General features: G+C 26.6%; 1 long non-coding RNA gene across 1 annotated transcript; it reads right to left on the reverse strand.

Moving 5' to 3' along the window:
• Window positions 1-405: 405 nt before the first annotated feature.
• LOC132926295 (uncharacterized) lies at window positions 406-3,285 on the reverse strand. The gene is made up of 2 exons (XR_009661402.1): window positions 1,886-3,285; window positions 406-532 (listed from the first exon to the last, which is right to left on the reverse strand). It is a non-coding gene; the product is annotated as an uncharacterized LOC132926295 (long non-coding RNA).
• Between the last annotated feature and the right edge of the window lie 12,000 nt (window positions 3,286-15,285).

Raw genomic sequence — 15,285 nt, forward strand, 5'->3', positions numbered from 1 at the left:
CAATTACCATTAAATATCTTAGTTTCATTTTAATGTTATCATAAATAGTTATTGAAACATTATGTTAAGTTAAATTTTTATTTTAGAATTTATTTTATTGTAAAATGCCATTATTTATATTTTAAAAGAAAAGTATCAAATGTGGTTATTGAAAGATAAAAATGTTTGCACATTTAAGCATAGTTAAATTTTGATGGATTTTCCAATTAGGTTGAATCTAGTAGTTACAAATCTGAAAATAAAACTAGCAACTACTGATTTATATTTAATATTTTTCTCAACCAAAAATAAGCTTCAAGAATAAATTGAAGCTATGTAGACACATAACAAAACAATTTTTCACCTTTATTCTTTTATAACTCAAACAATTAGGTACCTTATGTATAAAAAAACCAACGTAATTAATGACTGTAAGAGGCTTACTTATACAGAGGTACTACCTCCTTAGCCTTTAATTTTAGTAAGATTTAATGTTACTAAAAATATAACAATACAAATAGTCCATGTATTCACTTCATAATTGCAGTTAAATCTGAAATGAATAATAAAATATAGTTAATATTTTAAACTGGTTTCATAGCCAACTATATTGTATTGTAAACAATAATAATTATTAAGAAATTTAAGTACCAACAAAAAATAAAGGAATTTTTTTAAAAACCTATATAAAAATAGAATCTTCTTTGAGTTATTTATTATTGACTATAATTAATATTATGTTTTTTTTAAATACTAAAACTAAAAAAATTATATATTGATTATTATTTTACTAAACTTTTTTATTTTATTGTTTGTTAGTTATTTAAATGTATTTAAAATTGTATATTGTGTTCATTTAATGAACTTCATTATTTTAATATTATATAGATATATATATATTTAATAAAATTGAAGTTTTAGATGTACGGCCATGGCTGACATTGGGTTTATATTTCACTTACATACATAGTTACAAAATAATTCCTTAACAATTAAATATTTTATTAAATGGTTGTTTCAATATTAATTTTTTTGGGAAATCAAAGGGTGTTCTTAAAAATTGTCTTGTTTTGATCTAGGGATTTGTAGAAGAACTCTGGAATGTTTGTTTCATAATAATTAATATATATAAATTTATGTTTAGTTATTAATTTTATAAGTTGGTAACCTAATGACGTACATTGTTTAAAACTAATAGTTACAATTTTTATTTGTATATAATATACTCAAGGCTATAACCTTAAAAAATATTAGTTTTACTATCTACAAATAAATATAAACGAGTATGTTTTAATAACCTTAAATTAGTTTAGTATAACTATATTAATCATTTGTGTCAATTGATTTTGTAATCAAATTATGATTGCATGTAATGGATTAAAAGGAACATATTTTGTTCTTCTAAAATGTTTTAAAAATATAAGTGAAATTAACGGGATTTTTAACATAGAATACTATCAAATATTTAATAAAAATGACATACATTAATTATCATTTAAATTAAATTATTCTTTTCTTGTTGGTCATTGTCATTACTGTTGTACATGTCTATCAATTTAACACTTGATACATTAGTAAAATAATGTATACTACTAGTTATTTTCTGAATATTATTATATTGGTCTACTTTGTCATATTATGTTTAGCAAATATAGTGTGTTTACAGGTAAATCAGTAAATGTTATGAAAATCTTTAAGTATTTAACATATCAGTTTGAAAAAAATCTAATAGAACAACATATTTTTTTTTCAGTTATTACCATAAGAACTGCAGAATTCTAAATATGATTTGTGATGATAAACAAACTTGGATACTTAAAAATATATAAATAATGATGGCAAACTTAATTTTTAAAATTTCAGTAAAGTTAATGCTAAGTAAACATGGAGAAAAGTCATAAATTACTTATACAAAGACATCCTTAATTGTTCTTAAAAATATGAAAACTTCTTAAACTGCTTGTATTGTATGTACATAAATTGAATTTCTTCTCTAGAAATGTTGTGGAGTATTTATAAATATTGGTAATTTACTCTAGATAGCTTCTGACCAACTCTAAGGTATTGAGGGTGAATCCTCCTAAGTAAATTACAAAATATACAACTAGGTTTTAATTCTTACTTTACAACAGGATGTAGTAGGTATTATTGTATTGAAGTAATATTCCTTAGACAAAACATGAAAAATATTATTTGGCGAATCGAACAATTAGGTATCTAAATAATTCACGTATTACTAAGTTTTTTTTTCAGATCTGTGGTTATACTTGTACCATTTCCAAGGTTGATGCTACAGTCTTAGAATAATAAGTATTCAAAATTACTTTTACTTTAAAATTAATATTATACATTTATAAGCATTCAATGAAAGTATAAAAATATTGTTATGAAATTATATTGTTGTTTTTCGGTAGGTAGTCATCGTATATAACAAATAACTAAAAAAATAATTTAAATAATATAATATAAATATTATTAATTAGTATGCACTTGAGTTTAGATATCATGTTAACTGTGTTCAGTTACAAGCTCAAATATTTGACAACATAAGACCTGTAACAACCTTGTAGAAATATATCAAAATATATGCCTATAATTAATATACCAAGAGCATAGGCGTGCGCACGGGGCGAGCTGGACATGCCCCGGCTTGACCGGAATCTTTTTAGGGGCATAGTAAAATTTCAAAAAACCATGCATTAGGTATGCATTAATATAATGTAATTCTATTTTTAACTTAAAAAATAAACAAGTACCTATGTCTAGCACATTAATGTTGTATGCTCATTGTACATACAACTTGATTATAGGTATATACATAGTACACAATTTTAAATTTACAATTATTACAATTAAAATGTATATGTACCTAGTATGTTAATGTGTCAAAAAAAATTAGGGGCACTAATTCTTCCAGGCTCGACCGGAAATTAAAGTCTGCGCACGCCTATGACCAAGAGGCCAACGACAACCGTACCAAATAAATCAAATACTACCTTCATCGATATTATTTATGAGATCCAGTCCGAATGAATTGTCATTTTTAAGCTGACCACAAAGGAATTGATCAGGCCAAACGCAAACATTATATTATTATCTTGTTTGGCAAGGTATTTTTTTGATTTCCACCTACAACAATCAAATTGTTATCACGTTTGTAAATGAGCAATTTTAAAGCGCATAAGTATTTTTCAATCATAAAAACATTATAGACAGGACTGAGCGTCCTGTACTCTCCGGCGTTGTCTGCGTTCGTCGATCACTGTCCATTGATCGAGTTGTTAGTTATTTATTATGAATAATGGCTTATCACGCGACGCACGGACGACTGCAGACGACGATAACATATTATTGTTATCTCGTCTAGACGGCGACGTTTTCGAATGCACGAAACGTTTCGTCAGTACGCGACCCAATAATATATAATATTGTACCATTTGTATTTTGTATACAAATATGGGGGCATTACCATGGCTAAATATATTGATTTAGGTAAATACTATTTTATATTAAGCCACGGCCCATACAATATTAGTATAATAAATATAATTCCTTAATATAATAATAATAAAATAAAATATTTAATAATAATCAGGGCTCGGGACTTATATCACTTAAAATCTTTAAAATAAGTGCTTAAAAAAGCAAATAAAAACATAATTATAAGCATTCAAATAAGCATTTAAAAAACTTAAATTTTAGCAAAAATATTTAATCAGAAAAAAAAACTTTCTTTTACATGATAAAGTAGGTACTAGACAAAATTTGTAATTGTGCTACAAATAATATAATTAAAAACTACAACAAATATTAAAACAAAAGTTTCTAACTAAAAAGTAAAAAAAAATTAATAAATCTTTATATTACAAAAAAAAAACAAACTGTACTTTCGAGATTTTACCTTATTGTTTATAGATTTTCTGAAAAAAACATAAAAGTAAATAAAAACTGGTAAAAAAAGCAAAAATAATCAGAAAAATTGGAAATAAGCAAATGGTTTGATATGCATAACTAGCTGTAATATATGACTTTGTCCGAAAAATAATGAACAAATACAAATATAAATGGTGTAATTTGGTTTTATAGTAAACCCCAGTTAATGAGCAAATCGATGTCGATACACATACACCGGCTGTCATATAGTATGTTGTCTACCATTAGTTTTACAAGTATGCCCAAAATGAAAAATTATTAATTAATAATAATAATTAATGATAAAAATATATAGTGATAAGACGTAATAACGATATTTGAACACTCTAATAAATAATGTAAGAATACAATTTATTTATTTGACGTATTCTTTCTTACTTTAAGCTTTAATAAGTCGTTTAATAATACTCTTCGTTTACAACATAAAAGTCTCTTTTCTTGGTAATTACTTAGCTAATTACCGGAAACCTAAATTAGTTTTACCAGAACACTATAAGAACACTTTACTTATATTTTTAAAAAACCGGAACCGGAACATAACCATTTAAGCAATCGAGTACCTATTTGAATATCTCGGAACCGAAAAAAACTAAAGATATACCTTCCAGTTTGCAAAAGTGTACTTATCATAGTTATTAATAATAATCAATGCATTCAATGGTATAAGTGCGATATTAGTGGCACTACGACTTGATGTAGCATACGTCTTGCATATACCTCTACTGCATGTAGCGCATAATATTATTGCGGTGTGTAAGTAAATATATAATTACCCATACCGCGTATAACGGTATTATAAATATAACGATACGCCCCGTATTGCTCAACTTGGACATATTTTTACTTTTTAGCCCGGAGTAATAAATAAATAAATAAATAAATAAATAATAATAATAAATTCGGCTAATTAATCCGATTCGGTCCGTAACCCGGACAACGCCGGGTAGATGGGTAGATATCTAATGCACCGACACGACGTGTCCATACACGCATATGCATGCTATATGTGGTAGGTACTATACGTATTATATATTGTTACCTATGCGTGTCGATACGATACAATAAATTGATATTATGTGTCGAGCTTGTTCCCAGTACTTACGGCTAACTAGTGACTAAATATTATATATTTTGATATAGACAGGTATATCCAAGTACCTATACTATGACGGATGTCAGACAGTATATAGGTGCGTTAGACAGGTATAGGTAGGTAGTAATGGTAGTATATTATATTGTGTAGGTTATGAATAGTTGTGAATGTTATGAATGATTTGGCCGTTAGGACTATACACGTCACACTTATAATATATATGTGGCAAGTAGGTATCAGTTATGGTATATGCAAAAAGTATGGAGTACCGTCTATAGTCGAGTAGGTACATTGGTATTCTAATAATAATTTATATTCGTTCTTGTACCTATTTGAATACGTCTTGTATATACGTTAATATATACGTTAATCAAACTAATATATCTCAAATACTTTTGTCCTCATAGGTTTGTTTAGAGATCAAAAAGTCAAATCTCGCAGATAATGATTGTATGAAAAAATAAATATAACTAAATATTATAGAACGTGTAATACACTAATATGAGTTATAGCTATCATGGTTTATTAAATGGATCATATTATTTTAAAATTTTGCACGAGTGTCGAGTATGGTTTACGATAGACATCAGAAAATTGAATAAGACACTTTAAATGTTAAAAATAATTATCAATTATATCATTAACACCAATTGTATAAACAAATATACACGAGTATAGGTATTCCTTATACTTTTTATTTTATAAGATTATTTTTTATTTTTTTTGTTATTTTAGACCAACTTATTCAGCGTTTTATTAAAAATGATAATATTACTTTCGTTATTATTGCATGTGAAAAATGTTGTTTTCAAAGAAATAACCAAAAGAGGGTTTCCAAACAAAAAATTATTAATTCGATCTACCTCGATGAATCAGATTTTGTGTGAATTTTAATCGTTAATAAACCAAGACAAATTATTATTGCCAAAATCTTTATATGTTACAACAACATTAGGTTATGACTTATGGGTCGATGTTTAAAAAGTTATTAAGATCATTCATTTCAATTATGTTTAAATTATTATTTAATTAATTAAAATTAAAATGTCTAGGTCATACATTAGTAAAACAGCATCTAGATATAATGGAAATTTAAAAATAATCACATATTTTCTTGTTATTGGAAGATTGTTAGGAAATCACATGTTTGAATTGTTGGCCAAATATATATAGATAATGTTTTTTAAATTACCTATAACTATAACGGATTTTTTATTACAAAAGAGAAAATAGTAGGTATTCACAACAATGGTCAATGGTTCTATTTTTTAAAAGAGTTTTAACTATAAAGGTAAGCAATGTTGAACTTTATATTTAAGTTTTATATAGGTATATTTAATAAAACGTCCAATTAATTGTTACAAAATACTATTATTCATCAATTTTAAATTTTAAAGTGTATTTATCGCTGTGTTCTTGAAAATTCTAATAATTAGGAATTACCATTGAAAATGTTTATAATTCTATTTTTTTGTGAAAATTATGATTTTAATGAAATTATGTATGATATAATACAAATAATGACTTACCATATTTATACAAACCCCGAAACTCAACCATTTTAGATGTTCAGCTCATAATATTATACTGAATTTAACACTATCTACCGACTTAAAAATGTGATTAAAATTCGTTTATTATTATTAAAGTCTATATAAAAACACATTACAAATATTCAGTTACTTTACAATAAAAAGTGATTAAAAACTATCGAATTTGCAGCTTCAGATGGTAGTGAAGGTATCAGATTTGAGATAATCAGTAGTCGAGATAATAGAAAAGTACCAAATATTTATTATTTGTAGGTCTATAATAATTTTTATCATGATATTATATTTTATATTGTTTTAGCTGTTTTATGATGCAACAATTTAAATTATTTAGACCCTGTATATAATCCTGTATAATATATAGGTACTGTAAACCTAAAGTATATCAATAAACCAGTCAAAGATTACATTTGCAAAATGTGGAAATATGTACTTGTATGTTTGTGAAATAAATAAGAACGTTCCACAAAATCAGCAGATTTAATTAACAAAAAATGATTATGTTTACTGTTTATTTAGTATGATAAGTTATTTCTACATACTCCGAGAGCACAAACAAATGAATTTTGGATTTGTACTGCCAACAATAATTGATGAATGAACTATTTTCAAAATTTACACTTACATTTTAAGATTAAGATATATATATATATTACTAGGTATTTTAAAGTATAGTGTATACAACTTTTCGTCTCTGCTTTACATGTGTGATCATTGATCACTTTTAATAATTATTTGTTTTGCTTATTATCTTATACATATTTTTAGCAAATACTTTGATATTATATAACCATATATTTAATAGATAAGTACAACAATATAATTTGTATTTCTTTCAGTGCGCGAATAAAATATCTGGTGGTTTGTTACTCAATAAATTTTAAATTATCGCATCAGTAAGTAATCTTTTTTTTAAGTAGAATAAATTAAAAATTAAACATGAAAAAATGGGTCTGGTTATACATTGTATAATTTATATTAAATATAACTTACTGTTTGTCTAGAAATATACCAAAAAGAGAATTATCTGAATGCTCCTGAATAAAATAGTGTACAAGACAATGAAAAACCTTCATTGGACGTTACGCATAGTTGTTGTCTAACAAAATGAATAATATGAAACCGGAAGATATTATAATTAATCATATTTATTTTAATTAATTAAATATATTAATATTTAATGAATTTGCAAACAAAGAATAGTATGTTATATTATTTTTGAACTCTAAAAAATATAAGAAAATATTCATATTCAATGTCATAGTATCAAAGTAAGTATATTATGCTTTAATGGTTTTATAAAAGCAAGTCTGAGAATAAAAACAATCTATTAATTTATTAATATGCCATTTTAAAATTCATTTAACAATTGTATTATGCTCCATTTTACTATTCATTCAAAATATAAACTAAATTTTTTAATACATTAGTTATTAATACAAATTACTTACAGGTTACAAAAAAAATAAATATGAATTTGTTTAAAGCTAAAAGTCCTTAAAAATGCTAAAATATATAAAATTTAATACAAATGTTTTTACGCGTCATGCTGAACAGATTTATTATTTATAGTCTCCAGCGTTCACCACCAAAAAATTATGTAAAGGTAATTATTATCGTAACGATTAACCCTATTAACCCTATAATAGCAAACGATGGTATTTAAATTTTTACCTAAATATATGCTTATTATAAATATTAATTACAAGTTACAAAGTATCAGAAACTGCAACTGAAGTAAGTGGCTAGGAAGTTTCCAGGGTTGTAACGGAGAATATTGTGCAGCCACTTATTAATTGAAGAGTAACAGTGAGAAAGTATATTATAGGAAGTAGCTTTACTGGCTATAGTATAAACTCACTACTAATCTATCTAATTGATTACTACCGGTTAATTTTAAATATACGGATTGAAGTCATAATAAAGAATTTCAATTACTAAAAACCGAGAAGAAATTAAAAAAAAAATTATATACTACGCTACAAATTATTTAGTTATATAGAGTCGGAATTAAAGTTTATTACATAAATAATATTATGGTTAAAATATTTTTTCGAGGTATCTCAAATAATTTTTTTTTCACCTAATTGCAGCTGGAGAAGATTTTTGTGTCCTGACCTAACTTACAAAACAAACTAAATGTACATAATATTTTATTTGACGTGTAAATAATAATAATTATGATAAATTATATTTATATTGTTCCAAGACGCGTAACATATTAAGTAGCTTTAATCGAGTTCCCCACTTTTGTATAATGAAAAATCAGATACTATTCAGCTGTATAATTATTTGTAATTCAAATTTAATTGATTTCTATTTGTATTAAAACATTAGATACTTGTGTAACCTATACCTACTACATAATAAATATGACTATTGGTAGTGCATAGGTAATAATAATGTATATAGGTCATAGTATAGCCACGTAATAGTAGGTATAGGTATCACCATGGGGAAATTAAATAATTTTAATTTAATTATTGCCATCGACCATGATATAATTAATAATTATTAAGAAACCATAAATTATGGCTATTATCATGGACGGTATAATGCGGACGAATGATGTGTTTCTTTAAACATAGATAGGTATAGACGTATAGTTATATATATAAATACAAATACAATATTTTGAGTGCAAAAATCTAATAACCCAAAGTCCACACTTCACCGTACCGCATTAGTCTGAGCCCCTCTTTCTTTAATATTGCAATTATTCAAAACTAGATTTTTGGAATTTTTAGAAAAAAAAGAAATTGTTATGTTTTTGAGATTTTTTTTTACAATGGTTAAGAACTAAGGAGGATCTTGACATCCTTTGGTAATGCAGCAAAAAACTTCTGTTTTGTAAATAAGACGCCCATCCTCATTTTCTACTATTAATAATTTAGTGGATAATTTGTATGCAAATGTTGACGTACCTAGGTATCAAAATAAAAATTCGAATAAGTATTTTTATGAGTTATTAACCTTTGTGTATCTAGGATAATAGGTTTGGAAGGGTTGGACGAAAAAAGATAGAGATTATCCAATAACTAGTTTTACTAATCGCGTTGTTCGAAAATCGGGTTCGAACAAAGCTCTGCAATATTACAAACGCACTTGGTTACACAATTTCTTCAACGCGTTTTGCGCTTCTACTGGGAAACTGCGAAGTATAACTTAGGCACCTATTTATTTATTTGAATTAACGACATACCTACGGCTTGTATTTAAAGTGTTTGAAATTACAACTAAATTAACAGATCTAATAATGAAGAGTTAAACATTAAAAAAGAGGTAAAAGGTGTAGGTACACAATTTAAATTAATTTAATAGGTGATATAAATATGAATTTTGTATTAAATTTTAACGTAAATATAATATATGGCCAAGATAAGAAAAGTTAAAATTTTTAATTGGCTATCAACATCATCCTCATAATAGGGGAACATTTTTTGCAAAGCTAGTCCAACTTATTGGTAGATAAAACGATCTCTTAATCTTGGTATTAACAGTAAAAATAATGTTGAGTTGTTTTAACAAACGTATAATGCATGCAATATAATATATAATTAGTTAATAATTAGTTCATCTATAAAATGACAGATATTTATAAACACATTTGAAATAACTTTTGAAAAAAATTGGGAAAAAACCTCGTGTTCGTGTCCAAGTATAGGCCATGGGGTTATTGTTTTGACATTTCTTACAATTTCGACTAATTTGTCATATTTGATCGAATACCAATGATGGTACCAGTGACGTAATAATCCAAATAAAAAAATAAATACCAAAATATTATTCCTTGAAGCCTGAGATTCAAACGCTGCAGCGGTGAGCATCAGTTTATTGGTACTCGAAGCATGTAAAATAAACGAGTTTAAAATATTTAAGCCTAAATGATACAAACCATGTGAGTTCCAGATATGGTATTCTTGGCAGTAAACTTGTTAATACCAGCGAAACTTCCAATGTTAAACCCCAAAAACCTACATAATCCAATAATATTGTGACACATTATAATATTCACTCATAACATTAAATATATATTATGCGGCACTGCCAGCACTATAAATATAATAATACACCTAGCACCACCAGCTGTTGTGTTATTATGTGCAGTGAGATAAACAAATTTATATGTTGTAATAATAAGTTTTAAAACTATTAACATAATAAATCCTTTAAAATAGGCGCACTTCATCACTGCATTAATATTACCTATTGTGAAACGCAAAATAATATTGAGTTCCTACTTATAACAAATATATTTATAAATAGCCAAATACTCCCATTAGGTACACAATTTAAAAAAATACCTATACATTTTCGTGTTATATAATATTATATTTTATCAAATCATAATTATTATTTTATATACAATTATTTTGTTTTACTCAGATATTAATTATAAAAAAAGTGTTTTTTCGTTGGCTAAAACTTCATTTTAGCAGACAAGTGTTTCAAATACAGTTTCATAAGATTTGAGTAGGTACGAGTATCTAATATGAATAATGGCCTGTTGTTAAAAAAATTAAGAGTAAACCTACTTTTATATTTCATTATTTATTTAAATAATTTTTAAAAGCATTATTTTTATTACAACAGTGGGTAACTTATCGTACGTATGCATAATAATATCATTTATTTACCAGCTTATGTAATACAATTATTACAGCTATATACGTACATGTAGGTAAAAACGTAAAACGTAATAATTGTTTATTTTCGTGAATCGTTATTTTTAACTGGTTTCATAATATGTAAATTGTAAATACTCATCAGGTATTGCATTTTTCGCATTAAAAAAAAAAAAAAACGAACTTTAAATAATATTTAAATTTAATTTTCACTGATTTTCAACTGTATCGACAGAGCATGAAAATAATAAAAAATTACCTCTCAAAAATATTAAAATATTTTATTTTCAAACTAAACCAAACGAACTAAAATACTCAGTTAATGTACAAAAATTGCCTTTCTCTTGGCGAATTTACATGTTGTTTTCGGTTATAGTGAAGAGAAGAATCAAAATATGTTTATTTTATTCCAGAATTATAACCGACTATTGGAAACCTAAGTATACTATCTGGAGTCCTGTATGTTTTTAATTTTGTACGATGTCCAGAAAACAAACTAACAAACAAAAAGCAATCGCTATATAGGAATAGTAGGTATACATGAAACTTGTATAATAGGTATTATTATTGGTGCCTACATAATATTATATATTATGTTATGATACATAGTACGTCATGAATCATAACATAAGATTTGATTATATATTACATAAAACTGCCGTACAGAGATCGGAGTGTTAAAATATACCAATTAAAATTTTAATTCTAATGTATAATTTAGCCATCAACGAAATTAAATGAAGACCATAAAATAGTGAAATGCAAACCTATTATAATATCAAAAAATAGGTACTTGCACATTTATTATATTTTTCAAAGATTTAAATATTTAACAAGTTCCATATTATTATGTTTACTGTCAGACACATTTTCGCCATTTTATCGCGCGAGTCTCTGTATACGGTATCGTAATAGTTTCGGTGATGATAGGCATATTTATAACGATAAATCGATAAAAATATAAATTATCAAAACACAAAATCATACGCGCGTCACACCACGAGTAACGAGAATGTTGTAAAACGTACCCCATCCATTTATTTTAATGTCAGCCGGTATTATTTTTAGTAAAAATCGTTCGTATTTCGTAACGCGATTATGTGTGAAATACCTGTTTCAAATAATATATTATAACTTTCTACGCTACAAAAAAAAAAAAATCATACATGATTTTTTACGTTTTACCTAACTATGGATGAAAAATAAATTATTATTCAACAATGTATTATAATGGCGTATGTAATAATAATATTATAATGCATCCATCACCGTTTCTCATCCTTCTTAGTAAACCTAGTCGACTCTCTCCGTCACTCCAGCCGGACCGACCACCTGTTTCATTCAGCCTTCGGACTGTCTCTCTCTCTTTCTCTGAATCGTCGAGTATACCTATAACACTAATAACTGCCATTACTGCTGATGCTGTGCGTTCGGCGTTTTGATATGTAGCTCCGGTACCCGGCTGCCATAAATGTTAAGTATTGATAAGTAGGTACACAAGAATTTCAATGATTTATTTTTTGTATTTCAAAAAGTTACAAAAAAAGTGGTAAGCTTAACTTAAAAATTGTAACCGGTTAGTACCTATAAAATGAATATATGTAAAACACCCATCAATTGAGAACCGACAACTGATAATGATTTTTATTTTTGTGAAGATGGGAGTTGTTATTGCAGGTTACCGTTAAGGCAGTAATCAAGATAACTATACATACCTACATATTATTAACATTGAATAGATAGAGAGCTCCTTATACATTTTCAAATCAGGTTTTTATAATCAAAAACTAATCCCAGTTAAAATAATGAACGGTCTTAAATGTTTTATTTATTTTTTATTAATAGCTTTTATAGTAAAAAACAATTATATGAGTAGTATTTAACCTTTTTTAAATCATGTTACGTATTTTAGTTTTAATTGTACAGGTAATAGGTATATTATTATGGTTTATATATATTTTTTTTTATGTATAATTGAATTTAATTGTCAAACAACTTTTTTAATAATATTCCTGATTTTTCAATTGTACCATTAACGCCTATTATTATAGTCATATAGTTATATATTAATTACATTTTTTGGTTACAGAATAAACCATTGCTACCTGGCATTACTTTTTAAAGCTTTTTGAATTGGCTCAAAAAGAGTCAAAATATTTTTTTAAATTATACCATAAGCATAAAACTATAATATAAATATTTGATAAAAACTTCAAGTATCTACGGTTATTTGTTTTTGAATTTCAACAAAATAAGAAATAAAGTTATTTTATGCGTGAATATCGTTCAAAATATAAGTTTCAAACGCCCATAAAAAATATTTATGGAATTACACTCAACTTTTCTTTTTTTTATTCCAACAATAACATATTTTGAGGAACCTTGTATTAAACTGGTTTTGTATAAAAATTCCCGTTTTTTTCCTAGTTTTGTTTTTTTTAAATAATTATAAATGAAAACACTAGGAATTGTTTTCTTTTGTAAAGTATAGGTATCCTTTTTATTCAAAATGCTTCAAGTATTTGTCTGTTAATTTAATTGTCTCTTAAATCGTCTAATAAAAAAATATTTATAAATGGGTAATAATTATGACTTATCTGGATAAATCTCGGCCCGAAGAATTCTATAATATAAGTTTTGTAGAGCAAAATATTTTTTAAAGGTATTCAAATGCATGGCTGAAAAGCCTATCGAAAGTATTTTTAACGAGTGTGTACGGTGACGGTGGTACTACTACGGTAACGGTGATACTCCGACGACCGTGTTCGTCACAATTTCCTGCCGGGAGTTTCCACTTTTACTCTGACGGTCATAATATGGCCCATACATCTGTGTTACGTGACAATACTATAAACTAGTAAGTACGACTGGCGGTCGACCGAGTTTCAGGATGTCCGTCGGCCCCGAAATGAGTAACCGTCGCAAAAATAAAACGACCCAATGACATAATTTTAGAAAATAATATATACATACGTAATGGTGTTTGTATTACCTATGAAATATTATAATAAATGTCTAAATGCATGACGTAAATAAAATGGACCTGCAAAACGCCTGCAGTAGTACTATTCTCGTACTGTTTTGCACCACGTGACCTTTGAACGAAATCAAATATGTACGATTTCTCAAAAAACCTAGAAAAACCTAGTCTACAGCGCTATAATTATTCAAATCAAAACATTTTTTTTCGTATTCATATGACTTAATAATATAATAAGTATAGCTGTAGGTAATATTATATAGCATGCCTTCTTACGGATTTGAAATCTTTTCAAACGCCGAACCTTTGAAGAAGTTGTCTTTCAATTTCTTCAAAGTAGTTTCTAAGGGCTTATGGCGTTATTATTTATCAATTTTTAAAACCTCCTGCACCGAAAATAATACACCAGGATTCGTCGCGCTTTCCGACTTCATATTTATAGTTTCACCTCAAAATAATTATAAGACTACACCAGTGGTCTAACCTGCATTTTGCTTTAACTCATAATTTTTTGTGCAGAAGATACAGTTGTAGAGTATCTCTCATAAGCTTGGTATGCTGATGACATGTGTGCATAACAATAATTTAGACTATTGAAGCAACATTTATACAAATTACAATACATGAGTGGGGACTCCTTACGTAAAATGTATTCCCAAGACATTGAAAACATTTTTTAATTTTCGTGGCGATACAGCCTCCTCAAGATCCCTTAGTTACTCCACTCTATTAGACTGTACTACTGTAGTATATTTTACCAAATTTTAACCATTCTTAATTTGTTCTTCTCCTCGATCTACGCAATTTGGTTGTTGTGAAATTGTATGAACCTTATAATGAAATGTAAATAAATTATTTAAAAGTAGTACATTTGTCCAATTAGTCTACCAATGAGCAAATTATGCAATAAAATAAGTATTTTAAACTATTTGATTTCTGCATCTACACTTGACATAAAATTAAATCGGTTCAATTTATTAACGTTTTGCAATACATAGACCAAAGGTTTAAATTGAAAATATTAAATTTTAATATTTCATTTGAGAATATGGTCACAAAATCTATATATTTTTTCATCAGTAGTACCTAGGTACAGTAAAGCATAAATATATAATATGTAGCTAA

Source organism: Rhopalosiphum padi, chromosome 3 (assembly GCF_020882245.1).
Source record: "Rhopalosiphum padi isolate XX-2018 chromosome 3, ASM2088224v1, whole genome shotgun sequence".
Lineage (NCBI taxonomy): Eukaryota > Metazoa > Arthropoda > Insecta > Hemiptera > Aphididae > Rhopalosiphum > Rhopalosiphum padi.